General features: G+C 42.6%; 1 pseudogene; it reads left to right on the top strand.

Moving 5' to 3' along the window:
• The first annotated feature begins 2,428 nt into the window (after positions 1–2,428).
• LOC119810639 overlaps positions 2,429–15,196 on the top strand; it is a 30,275-nt pseudogene continuing 17,507 nt past the window's right edge.

Here is a 15,196-nt window from a genome sequence, read left to right as displayed (position 1 = left end):
CCACGGTGTCTCTCTCACTCTGCCCTCTTTCTCCCAGCATTCAGTTTAGTTCTCCCCGCCTACCTAAGTTCTGCCCTATCAACAGGCCAAGGCAGTTTATTTATTCATTAATGGTAATCACAGCACACAGAGGGGACTCCCACATCACTTCCAGAGGACCCTGGTTCAATTCTTATCACCCACATGGCAGCACTGTCTGGTTATTCTAAGATCTGACACTCTCACACAGACATACACGCAGGTAGGACACCAATGCATATAAAATACAAATAAATAATTGAAAAAACTATGGTGTTAGAGTTGACAGAACTCAGAGAGGGAATGCATGAGCCTGTTCCTTCCCCTTCCCCTTTCCATGTTAAGCATAACTGGAAAGACACCCAAAAGCAAGTACTCAGTGGGGCAGAAACAGAAGCATAGAACAGACAAGGAGTGTTGAGAAGGGAAATCATTCTTTACTCAGAGAAGAGCAGGACTGGAGATGCCAAGCAGTAAGAGTAGGCATTAAGACCCAACACAGCCCATGTCTCCAACCTCCCGCCCAAGAAGGCTGATTTCTCTTTGTTCTGAGCCACTGTAGCTGCCCGTTGGTGGCAGCCTGTCTAGTACCTGGCAATCTATCGTTTGGGTACTGTATGAGATCTGTACTTTTCCAAGTTGTCCCTGGGCGGCCGCACATTGACATGGACTTTACAAGTCGGCCGTTTCAAAGTGCCAGCTCCCTCTGACCATGTTAAGAGCACATGACTGTGAAAATTCCTTTCCCCTCGAAATTGGGAAGTGTATCATGTAAAATAATGTGTCAAAAATCAAAATCAAAACAAAACAAAACAAAACAAATCTACTATGGAGGTTTGGTGTTAACTTCTTACTGTGATATAAAAATGCATGACCGGGCTGGAGAGATGGCTCAGTGGTTAAGAGCATTGCCTGCTCTTCCAAAGGTCCTGAGTTCAACTCCCAGCAACCACATGGTGGCTCACAACCATCTGTGATGAGGTCTGGTGCCCTCTTCTGGCCTGCAGGCATAGACACAGACAGAATATTGTATACATAATAAATAAATAGATATTTTTTAAAAAATGCATGATCTTGTCACTCAGCAGTACAGCCTGTTATGCCCAAATCTGCCCGTGTTGGAGTCTTCTGTGAGTCTCCCATTTCCTTGACCCCAGGAGGCAACAAACAAAACAACAACAACAACAAAAACTGAAAGAAGAGGAATGGGACATGTGACCAAACACCTTTAGTGCAGGAGTGTTCCAGACCAGGCTGGTTACACAGAGAGTTCCAGGCCAACCAGGACTACATAGTGAGACCCATCTCAAACAAACAAACAAACAAACAAACAAACGACTTCAGAGGGGTTGGAGAGAAAAGAGGGAGGGGATGAAATAATGTATTTTAATAAAATTTTAAAAATTAAGGACGCTCCACAGACTGCTGAGAGTGGCAGTTTAGATGTGTCCCTCACAACTGACTTTTGGACAGAAAGTTCTGTAGGAAAAAGACAGCACACAATCCCCAGACACAGGTGTGGGCTTATACAGGGCTTCTCATTTAGGTGTGTCTTCAATGTATATAGATATATCAGTGCATATATGAGTGATCGGTGACTTTCTCAGTTCTATTTTGCAAAGGATGTGATTTATAACAAGGTTTAAAGATTAAGCAAAGCTTAAAATTTAAATAACATTTAAAAATTGAGTACAATCTATGAACTGGTTTACTCATTCTTAATGAATTTCCATTTGCAAATGACATTGCTCAATGGTTTTATGAGGTGCATTGTTCACATTTAGGGTTGAGAGGAGAGCTAATACTGTGAAATTCAAGACTGTAGGTATTTTGGCTCTAAGTAAGCAAAATTTCTTTGCTGCAATATTATTTTCATTTTTGTTTTGAGATGGGTTCTCATTATGTAGCCCCCGATTAGCCTGGAACTTGCTATATATAGATCATGCTGACCTCGAACTCCGGGAGATTGCTTGCCTCTGCTCCCCGGGTGCTGTGATTGCAGGGGTACACTGCCATTCCCGGTTCTGATATTTTGTTTTTTAAATTTGTCTTGAACATATTAGTTTGAGGTGTCTTTACGAAAACACACTTTTTCTCTGTAAGCCAAGTTTTGGCTGTATCGCTTGTGTTTATATTTTAATTTTTTCATCAGTAAGTCTCAGGGAGAGGGGTTTCTTCCTTTTTCGTGTCCTCTTCATTTTCTCAGTCTTTCTAGCCCGTCTCACCACCAACGGTTAGAATTTAGCAGGGTGTCCAGAATATAAAAATAAAAGCCTCAAGGCTGTTGTGGTTGAGTGGGGGAGAGAGGCCGCCGGTTCACAGATCTGGTTTATCAACACGAGAACAGGACCCAAGAGGAGGAAAGGTTTGTGAGCCTCCTGAGACCCCGTACTTCCCGGGCTGTGTTTTTAACTTTTGGCCATCGGGAAAGGCTGGCCTCGCCCAGAAATCTTGCTCTAACTTTAGTCTCCTCCTTTGGCCCTGTTTTTAAACCTCCGCTTCGGCATCAATCCGAGCCCATGTCCCAGGAACCGAAATTCCTCTTCCGAAAGGATTCCGACTCGGCAAGCGGAAGTGAGCCGCAGCTCGTCTCCGTCTTTTCCGGTGTAGCTTAGCGCGGCCCGTTCTCTTTTCTCCCCGGTGGCGGGCTGGCTGGACGGGCTCTGGTGAGACGGGTGAGGGGATGGGCGGTGGCCGAGGTGGGGAGTCAGGCCTGGTGGTGGCCTTCGTGCGGACCCCGCTCGTCCCCGGGCCGCGCGTCTCGCCCGGTCGCCCCTCAGAGGCTTGGGCCCAACGGTCCTCCAGCTCCGGCCGGGGACCATCTCGCTTAAAGTGTGCGTTGATCACCCCGTGTCTTCGAATATAGTCCTTGCTGCCTCGAACGCCTTTAAGGTGATTTTATAAAAATTTTGCTTTTCCAGAAGGAAAAGGATTTCCGCCGTTGGAGCCCGACTTGGCGACCCATCGCCCCACGGACCTGGCCATCTTGGCACTTACTGGTGAGCAGTGTGGAATTTGATGGACAGGAAAAAAATCTCTGGGTGAGGGGCTTTTTTTTCATGTCCTCTTTCCACCGTCTTTCTAGCCCGTCTCACTGTCAGCGAGTAGATTTTTAGCATCCTTCCGTTTTGGAAACAGATACATTCCATGAGTTAGGTTTTGTTGTTGTTTTTATCTACCATGCACCATTTTGGCAAAAAGAGGAAAATTTAATTGCTCGGGGTGTGCAGACCACAAATCATCCTTTCCCCTTCTTTTCATCTCAACTGTAAAGTGGTCACAGGTGAAAACAGGCAGCTTGGCACTGAAGGGATGGCTTACAAGACACTGGAATTTGGGGCTGGAGAGGTGCCTTGGCCGTTAAGAGCTCACATGGCGCTTCCAGAGGACCTGAATATGGTTTCACAGCTCTCGTATCCGTGGCTCCTAACACTGTAACTCCAGCTATGGGGGGATGGGGAGGCCAGGCACTTACTCTCGTGTGTACACATTACTACATACACATGATTGAATAAGTGGATGAGGCCTTATTTTTCTAAAATAGTATATCCGAACTTAATTATTTTCTCTGTGGGGGAGCATGTGTCAGGAAAACTTAGAATCCTTGTGTTAAATTGCAGGAAAACAATAGGTTTCATTATGTGTTTATACATTTACACTGTGCATTTTGATCTCACAGTCTCTTCGTCTTCCCACCGTCTCTTTTGTCAAATAGTCCCTCATGTAGGCTTTGCTTTAAAAACAAAGTTTATTGGGGCTGGAGAGACGGATCTGTTTTAGAACACTTGTTACTCTTGTAGATGACCTGGGTTCGGTTCCCAGCACCCACGAGGTGGCTCACAACCATTTGTAATTCCAGCTCCAGAGGATTGGACACCCTCTTTTGGCCTGGAGGGTCACTAGCCACTCAGGTGGTACACATATGTACATGCAGGCAAACATTAAAAAAAATCTTTAAAAAAGAGGTGTGTGTGTGTGTACACCTTTGTATATATGTATGCCTTTCTGTAGAGGCTGAGCTATTGATCACCTGAAGCTGGACTTAACAGGTAGGTATGAGCCACCTTTTGTTGCTGCTAGAAACACCTGTTCCTCTGAAAGGGCATCACTCAACCACTCTGCCATCTCTCTTCTACTTTATTAAATATTATTATATTTTTAAACAAACTTTCACTATTTATATGCATGGGTATTTTGTCTGTGTAGATCCGTGCTCCCTGTGAGTGGAATTTCCAAGGAGGATATCAGATCACCTGTAGCTGGAGTTACAGGTTGGTGCTGGGAATTGAATCCTGGCCCTTTGAAAGAGCAGCCAGTACTCTTAAATTCTGAGCCATCTCTCCAGTTCCATTATGATTATTTTATTTACTCATTTTGAGACAAGGTCTGTAGTCCAGGCTATCCCGACACTCAGTGTAACCCAGTGCAGTCCTGTTTCAGCCTCTCTAGTGTTTGGATTACAAGCATGCATGGACCACTGTGCTTGGCCTTTTAATTTTTTTTAATTATTTTTTTTATCTATATTTCATTAGGGAAATAGAATATTTGTTGGTATAGTTGCTTTAATGTGATCTCTTTCTATCCATGTACTAAGCTCAACCATTTAAGACAACCATTTGTTAATCTATTTGAATTTTAAGGTTTGCCTCCTTTGGATTTATCCTATTAAAGTTGCAGCAGTAACTTAGCTGATGAGAATTGATGGCTTAGTCCTACCTGCTGAGACTGAGGAAGAGATTGCTTGAGCCTAGGAGATCCGGGCTAACTGACAACAGAGAGATGTTTCCAACACGAAAAATTGTCAAAGTATGGTTAGTGGAAAGAAAAATGCTAATGTACAGCTGAGGAAGCCTAGGTTCACCGAGTCACAGTGGGAGTGGGCAGACCTGCTGTAGGCCCTGAGAACCAGACTTTTGGTAGCCCAGAATAACTTAAAAATGTCCATGCTGGCCAGGCGTGGTGGTGCATGTCTTTAATTCCAGTACACTGGAGGCAGAGGCAAGCGGATCTCTTGAGTTTGAGGCCAGCTTGATCTACAAAGTGAGTTCCAGAATAGACAGAGCTACACAGGGAAACACTGTCTCAGAAAACAAAAACAAGCTTAACAATAAAAGCCCACCCTGAACAAGACATTTCCTGGTCCTGGTATTGATCCTAACTAGTGGAAAGGATAGTAAGGGAAATTTGGTCTTAAGCCGTTTGGTCACTGTCATTGTGCAAGCTAGGTTTGGAGTGAATTGGCAAGATGACAATCTAGAAACTTAACTGGCAATCTGATAGCTATCAACCTCATTTAGTGAAATCTAATTCAGGAAAATAACAGTTAAGATGTGTTTTTAATGCAGACCACAAATCTGTTGAAAGCTACACAGGTAAAATCTCAAGTAGGAAATGATTTTTACAACTTTAAAGAAATTTGACAACTTCAGTGGCTGGGTTCACGTTCCTTGAACTGACAGTTATAATAAACCAACTTAAACATTCATGGTACAGATTACTGTTTTACCCAGTCAACAAAAAGAAGAGACTCCCACACAAGACCAAGTATTTGTACTAGTGGAAGAGAGCTCCTTTGGGAGATTCCCTAGATGCATAACCATCAGTTTCATGATGTATCATTCAATATGGTGACTTTAAAAATAGGACAAAAGAGATTGAACAAACATTTTTGTACTATCTTACATACATCAAATATCTCCAGTGAAAAAGGCATGTTATTTTGCAATTTTGTATACATTTAAAAGTATTTTAATTTTGATAAATTATTTCTGGGTTAAAAATAGCAGTGTAAAAAAACATTTCCATGTGGCTTCAGAACTCGCTTTTGGTCAGCTGACCCAAATATCTTTAACCTTATTATCTTTACTAATATTACTGAGACAGGGTTTCTCTGTGTAGCAGTGATTGGCCTAAGACTCAGTATTACACCAGATTGCCCCTGTAATCACAGTGATCCACCTGTCTTTTGCTTCTTGGGCCTCCATACCCAGGCCTGTTGTGTGTGTGTGTGTGGGGGGGTAGGAATCTATTACCATGGTCTATGTCTAATAGTTTCTCAAATCTTAGAGTTGCTTTTCTTTCAAGCCACTTTTTTTTAAAGATAAAAATCCTGTTTATGTGTGTGCACACACATGCACTCATGTTTGTGTGTGTGCGTATATTTATTTACTATGGTTAGGGTTATTTAATTTTTGATATTTCAAGACAGGGTTTCTCTGTGTAACAATCCTAGCTGACCTGGGAACTCGCTCTGTAGACCAGGCTGGCCTTGAATTACAGAGATTTGTCTGTCTCTACCTCCTGAGTGTTGGGATTAAAGGCATGTGCCACCACTGCCCAGTGTGTACTGCCACCGCCTGTTAGACAGGTCTTAACTTTGTATCCCTGGCTGCCCTGGAATTCTCTGTGTAGACCAGGCTGGCCTCAAACTTAGAGATCTGTCTTCTTCCTCCCAGGTTCTAGGATTAAAGGCATGCACTACTATGCCTTGCTAAAGATGAAATCTTGGTGGTGGGGTGGGGCTGTGTGTGGGTGGGGAGGATGATAACAAAAGGCTGGTGCTTTTAGGTACTTGTCCCTTTCTGGGATAACATACATCAAAATTAAATCAATTTATTTATTTATACTTGTTGATATTTCAGATTTTCTTTTGATGTAAAATCTTTAGAATGACTTCAATCAGTAGGTGGCTAAAGTGTCATTTTCATTTGGTTTTTTTACCTGACAAGGTCCTGGTAGTTTACATGGCCCCATAAGAGGCTAGACATTGAGCCTGTTGGAAGAGCATTTGCTTAGTGTGTAGAAGGTCCTGGGGTCCACCCCTAGCGCTACAAAGAAAACGAGAAATGTCCTTAACAAATGCTGCAGCATCTGCTGGTTTCTGTTGCTCCATTTGTAGACCTCAACTCAGGGCTGGGATTTGTAGAGAAGTATATGTAAGGAAAGGTAGCAGCTGTAGGGGATAGCAGACCCCAGGGCACCATTGCTAATGAGGTAGTGTAATCGCTCTGCTTCACCAGGGAGATTGACTAGGCAGTGCTCCCTCTGGTCTCTGATTCACTCAGCAGTTTCTTCAGGGTTGCTCACTCTATCTACCCCATATCTCTTTTACCCCTGCTTTGTCACCAGCAAATTAGTCAGCTTAAGCAAGACCCAATGAATGTAACCAATTTTGCTATAATAAGGACTGGGGAGTGGTAGTAGGTTTGCCCTTTCAACTGACTGTGCTGGTGTTCAGTCTGTGTCTTGGAAGTAGCTATGTTTCCCAAAACAAAATTAAACTTAAAACATGAGATCTTCATTTTTGTAACTCAGTTGTATGAGTCCCGAGTGTGAACTTTGTAGTGGCAATGTTGTTGTGTTGCCATGTCAAAAAGTTGACCGTATTTGTAGATTCTTTAGGCCCTTTCTGTTTAGAAAGGGGGAGTTTCAGAGTCGGTCAGCTGAGTACAGGCAGCAGTGCATAGCAGCATGGCTCAGATGTAATCCAGGAAGTTAACTTTGTGGAAGGAACATTGGGGAAGCTAAGGGTTGTAGATAGAAGTTTCTGTCCCTCCCAATTCTGCAGCTATTCAGTCCCAAATAAACACACAGAGGCTTATATTAATTATAAATTGTTTGGCCTATTATTGCAGGCTTATTGCTAATTGCCCTTTACAACTTAAATTAACCCATAATTCTTTTTTTTTTTTTAATTTTTGGTTTTTCGAGACAGGGTTTCCCTGTAGTTTCTAGAGCCTGTCCTGGAACTAGCTCTTGTAGACCAGGCTGGCCTCGAACTCAAGATATGCCTGTCTCTGCCTCCTGAGTGCTGGATTAAAGGCGTGCGCCACCACTGCACGGCTCCATAATTCTTATCTATGTTTAGCCATGTGGCTTAGTACCTATTCTCAGTGAGGCATTCTCGTCTTCTGCTTCTGGATGATGACTGCAGCTCTGCCTTTTCTCCTAGAATTCTTCCAGTCTGGTTGCTCCGCCTATACTTCCTGCCTGGCTACTGGCATTTTATTAAACCAATATGAGTGACAAATCTTTACAGTGTACAAGAGCATTATCCCACAGCAAAGGGCAGCGTAGATAGATACAGTAAAGAATAGAGTGGACTTTTGAGACGAGGTCTTTATTAAGGTCCATGGGCATTTTGTTTGTTTGTTTTTTTTTTGTTTTTCGAGACAGGGTTTCTCTGCAACTTTTTTAGAGCCTGGCCTGGAACTAGCTCTTGTAGACCAGGCTGGCCTCGAACTCACAGAGATCCGCCTGCCTCTGCCTCCCGAGTGCTGGGATTAAAGGCGTGCGCCACCACCGCCTGGCTCCATGGGCATTTTGAATTTCAGACTTTCTTGCGGGGGTTGTGAATTGAGAATTAGGATTGCTTTAATTTTTTTCATTTTTTTTCTTCTTTTGAGATAGGGTTTTGTATAGACTAGGCTGTTCTCGAACTCGTAAAGAAATATTTTATGAGTTTTTTGTCTGCATGTATATGTGTGCCTGTTGCCCTCAGAGCCCTGAAGAGGGTGTTGAATCAGTATCCTAGATCTGAAATTGACAGATAATTGTAATCTACCATGTGCATGCTGGGAACCAAACATGGGTTTCTGCAGGAGCAGCAAGTGCTCATTAACCACTAAGCCATCTTTCCAGCCTTATGACCGTGAACTCTTAAGATCCTACTCCACACACCTAAGTGCTAAGTTTACTAGTGTGCACCATTGGCTTTTAGGTTAAGTAATGGTTAGGAGAATGTAGTGTATGTTGATTTTCTACAATAAGATGAAGAGCAAGTGACTACATAGTAAACATGAAGGGGAAAAGGTTTAATAGGTCCCTGCTTTTCAGTACTCATTGCCCTAAAATATTCCCCACATATGCTATCATACAGAAGATATGAATTAAAATATTAAATTCATTATAAAATAATTAAAATATTACATTCATTATTAAAATAATGAATTAAAATTTGTTCCTACTATTTAAATTTGACTTTGCATATGGAAATTTGGATCTCAACTAGAGTAGTTATTAATGAGGCTGGTTATATGGGTCAGGGCTTGCCTAGCATCCATGGTTTTTGTCCCTGGATTTTGACCCAGCACTGAAATAAATATGATTCAAAGACTGTATAAGGTCTTCAAGAATTAAGTCTTGTATAAAATGTAGCATAGGGTTCTCACTTTGATAAATCTTTGTGTCCTAAACCTGAAAATAAATGATTCTCATAATGAATTGTGATAGACTTAGTCCTGCTCATTGAGGTCCCCATATCCAACAGTTAGATAAAGAGACCAGACACACATTTCAAGGCAGTTTCTGTTAGCCTGAATAGATCTTAGGTAAGGAGAGATATTCCATAGGCTCTTACTAAACTGCTCAGGTCATTGCCTTGGTACATCATAACATAGGAATGTCTCAGTTTTTGGTGCTCATAGCTGTGGTCCCAACTCCTTAGCTTCTCATCTCCTTCCCCATATTTAACATTTTTCTTTTATTCCTTTCCATCCTAGTTCTACTGTTTCTTGAGCCTCTGTTCTTTATCTCGAATAATCCTGCTGCCTGCCATTGTAAGCTCTCCATAACGTTGGTCAGATCTTATCTGATGTCGTCAAAGCTCTACTGTTCTTTTAAAAGTCATATTTTAAGTCAGAAGACCCAAGTCCAGGGATGCTGCTCCCTGATAGTGACTGTCAGGTTGGCATCAAAACCTGGCCAAAGGCAAGTTACCCTAAGCCAGAAAACTTGGACTGAATTTTTCTTTGTTCTTTTAAAGACAGCTTTCTGGAGCTTTCCTTCCTGGTTCTGCTTCTGGCAGCACTTTTTGGCATGGCCCCTTTAAATGGATTTCTCAGGCCTAGTCCTCTGTGTCTTGAACTGGTGTATTCCATTAGCTTGGGTATTTGTCTGATCATAGCCCTTTGCTTAAAGTGAAAACTAGAATTGGCAAAATTACTAGAAGACTCTTTGCATATATCCAATCACTGATTCTTGCAAACCCAATGAATTTTGAGAACATTCAAGAACAAACATTTTGGTTTAACCCATTGACATTATTTTGAGATAAAACTGACTGTTAGACCCCAACTCTGGGATGCTAACTCCTCAGGAGGGTTGCCCTATGGAACCACTCACCAGTCCAGTTGATGCAAAAGCAAGAGGAATTTTATTTTCGTTTGCGCAAACAGGCTTCTCAGCCAGGCGAGGGAGAGAAGCTCCCACTAGCTATTACAGGCTACTTTTTTTTTCTTTTTTCTTTTTCTTTTTTTGGTTTTTCGAGACAGGGTTTCCCTGTAGTTTCTAGAGCCTGTCCTGGAACTAGCTCTTGTAGACCAGGCTGGCCTCGAACTCAGAGATCTGTACAGGCTACTTTTAAAGGCAAAAAACCACATATTCAGGGAGGGGGTACAGTGGGTTGTTTGTCAAACGCAGGGATTGGTTCATTTTAAGGGCATTTACTATGATTGGTTATGTCAAAGGCGGGAGCTGGGTCAGGCGAAGGAAAGGGAAGCACCTGCAGGCTGTTGGAAAGCACCTAACGTTCTAATCAACAGGCAGGGTGGGGTCACGACTAGTTCACAAAAACATGTTTTCTCTAGTTCACAAAAACATGTTTTCTTCACTGACAGCCAGAAGACATGTTATTTAGCCATTTTAAAAAAGGGCGGCAATGAGTTATTAAACACTAAACTAAACCTCATTTATGTTGTCTTGATGGAGAAATAAAAATGATTACATTTTATTTTTTTAAAGATTTATTTTATGTATATAAAACTCTATGTTCATGTTTGCCTGCATGCCAGAAGAGGGCACCAGATCCTACTAGAGATGGTTGTGAGCCATGGGTGTGGTCTCTTAAAGGCTATTGGCTGAAGGATTCCCCACATTAAGCCACCATGTGGTTGCTGGGAATTGAACTCCGGACCTCTGAAAGAACTGCCAATGCTTTTAACCACTGAACCATCTCTCAGCCCCAGATTTTACAAATCTTTAACCAGTTTAGTAAGTTTATTGGGTAAATAAACTTACAAACCTTGAGGTACAGAAAGTTTACATAATAGTCTTACAGATCTTGAGATAAGAGTCATGCTGTAGGAAAAGTTTTAGGGTTAAAACCAAAAAGAGTATGAAATGAGTAGCAACAGTCACCATTGGGAATAGTCTATTCTTTGTCGTGGTATGGCCTGTCTAGCAGGGGACAGATTTTGGAGCAAACCTTTAAACACATATGCTTGGGTCTGGAGAAGGGGGAGCCATCCCAACTCCAGAGTCAGCTTTTCATTGAAGTAGAACAGGCATAAAACACATTTTAATATTACCTATACCAAAAAGACACCTGAATTCCTGTAAAACTGAATCCAGTGGCCAAGGGGAGGTACAAGAGTAAGTTGAGAAGAAAGAGGGTTTAGATATAAGAACTTTTGAGCCCTCACTTTTGACAGGACGCTGCAGGAGGGAGATGAGAAACACTGGGTACCAACCAGCCAGGAGTGTATGCTGAATGTGTGCATGCCCCACCTGGCCTGCTCCTTCATTCACTCTTTCCTCATCTAGAACTAGAACATACCCTTCAAGAGAGATCAAGGACATAATATTAGGAGATAACAAATCGTAACAAACCTGACTCTTGGCTTCCACATTTGTAACAAATTACAAAAACACAGATCTGTCAAATAACTTAAAATGAACATCCCCACAGTCGGGATTGGGGTGGGGATGGGGGTTGGGGGGAGGACTGACCAGATAACAAACATTTGGTAGCTACCTTCATTCATACATCCAACAGTTGGCTTTTCCAACAAAGGCCAGCGTATCCCAGTGGTCCTCCTGGCTCAGGAATTAACCCTGTGTCGAGCATTTCTACAAGTGCCCAAAATGGGCGCTACAGACAAACAGGATCCTTACCTACACCTCCAGAGGTTTTCTGATTCTACTTTTCTCACAGTCTAAACGTTGAGAACCTGCAGGTGTCTCCCTCCAAATGCTGGGCCCATCTGATTTCTTGTCTCCCAGTATGCTGGGACCCTTTATGATCCCAAGGCCGATCAGAAAAAGGTAGATCTGGTGAATGACCAAATAATAGATGAGGTCCCAAGTGTTTTGGGTCATTTAGAGATTCATGTTTGACCATTAATAAATTTTAACAAAGAGAGGCATTTATTCACATAACTGCATAAAAAAAATAAAACAGCACGAGAGAGAAACACACCATGCTCTGGATTCACATGGAGGGTTTTTTTTTTTTTTTTGGTTTTCAAGACAGGGTTTCTCTGGCTTTGGAGCCTGTCCTGGAACTAGCTCTTGTAGACCAGGCTGGCCTTGAACTCACAGTGCTGGAATTAAAGGTGTGTGCCACCACCACCCGGCTGAGGGTTTTTTTTAATTGGGGGAAAGGGAATGGGAAAAAGGGGGTGCAGGAGGGTTGAGTCTGGTCTCTGGGGACAGGAGCAGCAGGAGAGAGGCAAGGGGGGGAGAGACCGGCAGAGAAGGAGAGAGGGAGAGAGGGAGAGAGAGAGCGCGAGCACTGGCCCAGTCTCTCAGCAGCTGTAGCACTTAAAAGACTCACCCCTGCATCTCACCTGACCATGGGACAGGACTCACATGGGGGGCGGAGGGTTTTTTTTTTCTTTTATTGGGGAAAGGGAATGGGGGAAAGGGGGAGGAGAGTGTTCTTGGGGGGGGGATATGAGCAGCAGGAAAGAAGAGAGCGACAGGCAGAGAAGCAGAAAGAGACAGAGGTGGGAGATGGGCAAGGCCCACTTTTTAAAGAGACAGAGGTTGCCCCTGAGGACCCCAAGGGCATACAGATGCCTGAATACCAGCAAGGTCTGCACCAGGGACTTCCAGAGCACCTAGTCTTTTCTGTTGGGTTTATAAAGGCAAAGAATACAAAATTACAGTTTTTCTTCTCTTCCCACCCCCACAAGCTTGTTTACAGAAGCATAAAAACAGTAAAAAAATATTAACCCTTAACTGCCCTTAAATTTTCTTAATAGTTCTCTTAATCACAGAGATTTTAAACTTTTTTTCTTTCATTTTGAGACAGGGTTTTTTGGTGAGTCCTGGCTGTCCTGGAACTCATTCTGTAGACTAGGCTGGGTTTCAAAGTCAGAGATCACCTGCCTCTGCCTCCCAAGTGCTGGTATTAAAGGCTTGCACTGCTACCTCCCTGCAAGATTTTAAACTTTTAAACATAAAGTTAGCTATCACATTGATGAGGTGTGTTTCATGAAGACAACAAATAGTTTCTAACCTGGTCATTATGCTCCTTTTGGTGAGTTGAAACCATTTATATTTACTTGAGGCTGATGCTGAGAGGGGTTAAGTATTGTTGATTGTTGTTCTGGCAGTCCCCCACGCTCACCCTGTTTGTTTTAGAAGTTTACTGTTTTGTATGATGAATTTCTTCCTGGTCCTCCTTGTTCATGTACATGCTTATCCAGGCACTGTCTCCTTTCTTGTGCTCTTGTGGATGGCCCTGTTTTTTCTGTGTAGTAGGCTTGGTTATGATGAATTGTCTTCATTTGCGCTTGTCTCAAAATGTGGATTGGGGTGAGAGGCTGAGGAGTTTCTTGGCAGACACAAAATAAAGTCAGGATAAGGTGGTGGCACCTTAGCCATTTCATAGTCAAGGATACTAGTGGTCTTTATTCATAGTGTTCTGCATCTGGCTTTGGTAGGCATAGTGATGAATTTGAAAGTATTTCTCTCCTAATTTTTGGAAGGGCACAAGGTTTCTTGAGTTATTTAGGTACTTTGTAGATTGCAGTTGTGAAGACACTTTCCCAGATGTTTCCTAGATAGGAGAAGTACTTTGATAGTTGAACCTTGATGGTTAACCTTTGGGAAGAAGTGATCAAATAAGGGAATTAACTTTTGTGACTAACTCTAGGAATGTAATCTAATGGTTTTTTAGCAAGGAAGTAGGTCTGGGGGAAAAGGGCAAGGCCTGTCAGAGCCATGTTTGCTATGCTTGGGTCTGCAAGAGCCCAAGTTAGATTGTGTGTGTGTGTGTGTGTGTTCATGTGTTCTTTTTTCCTTTCTTTTTTTCTTTTCTTTTTTTTTTTGGTTTGTTTTTGTTTTTCGAGACAGGGTTTCTCTGGGTAGCCTCAGTTGTCCTGGAAGTTCCTCTGTAGACCAGGCTGGCCTCAAACTCATAGAGATCCGCCTGCTACTGCCTCCTGATTGCTGGGATTAAAGGCATGTGCCACCACTGTCCAGAAGTGATTCTTTTTTTTAAAAAGATTATTATTATTATTATCATAAGGACAATTATTAGAACAAGATGCAAAAATACGCAATCTCAGCATTTTGTTAGAAAAATGATTTCAGAAAGTAAATTTTTTCTGTATTTGTACTTTGTTTTTCTTTTTTTAAAAAAATATTTTACTTTATTTTTTTAAACTTCTATTTTATGAGCTTTGGTGTTTTGTCTGCATGTATGTCCTTATGAGAGTGTCAGGTCCCTGAAGGTGGGAGCTACATTTGGGTGCTGGGAATTGAACCCAGGTTGTGGAAGAGCAGCCAGTGCGCCGTCTCTGCAGCCCCCATTTGTGCTTTCTCTGACTAGGAAGTTGCCGTGTTAGCAGTTTCACTAACCAGGTAGAGAAGTTTCAAGTATAATTACGAATACAGTCAACACACAACACACACCATTACAAGATGAAATTGTGAAACTGCTAAGGAAAAGTCCAGTGTGAAATGAAACAACTGTTTACAAGGAGACCGGGAAGAACGACCGCCAGTCAGGATTCTTCTCAAATCACGCTTTATTGGAGTCTCTTGGTTAAAGGGAGAGCAGGAAGCGAGGGGCCCCGAGAACTAACCGGCAGTCAGCAGTCACTTATATAGGGAGAGCGGACACGGGTCGTGCCTGCGGGAGGTTCTGTCTAGAGCCTTGCCTAATATCTAGTTGTTTACTCGGCGCTGCAGGGACTTGGCGCCATCTTGTGATGGTGGCCAGCAAATCGGCTCCCTGCAGGAGACAAAACTGGAAAGATTTATAGACATGTCCTCCTATGATATGAGGGTTCTTATGTATCTAGCAATAAATTGATTTCTGCCATTCAAAAAGAGGAAGCATCTTCGAGATCTTTTAGTTATAAGGAGAGGTACTTGTTAGAGGCCTGGAGAAGTTCCAGAAAAGACTGCCATCATTTGTTATCTTGAGACTAGAAGTGCCAGCGTGCTG

This window comes from Arvicola amphibius, chromosome 3 (genome assembly GCF_903992535.2).
Source record: "Arvicola amphibius chromosome 3, mArvAmp1.2, whole genome shotgun sequence".
Lineage (NCBI taxonomy): Eukaryota > Metazoa > Chordata > Mammalia > Rodentia > Cricetidae > Arvicola > Arvicola amphibius.
The sequence above is the reverse complement of the archived record's forward strand: the minus strand, read 5'-3'. Positions and strand labels throughout refer to the sequence as shown.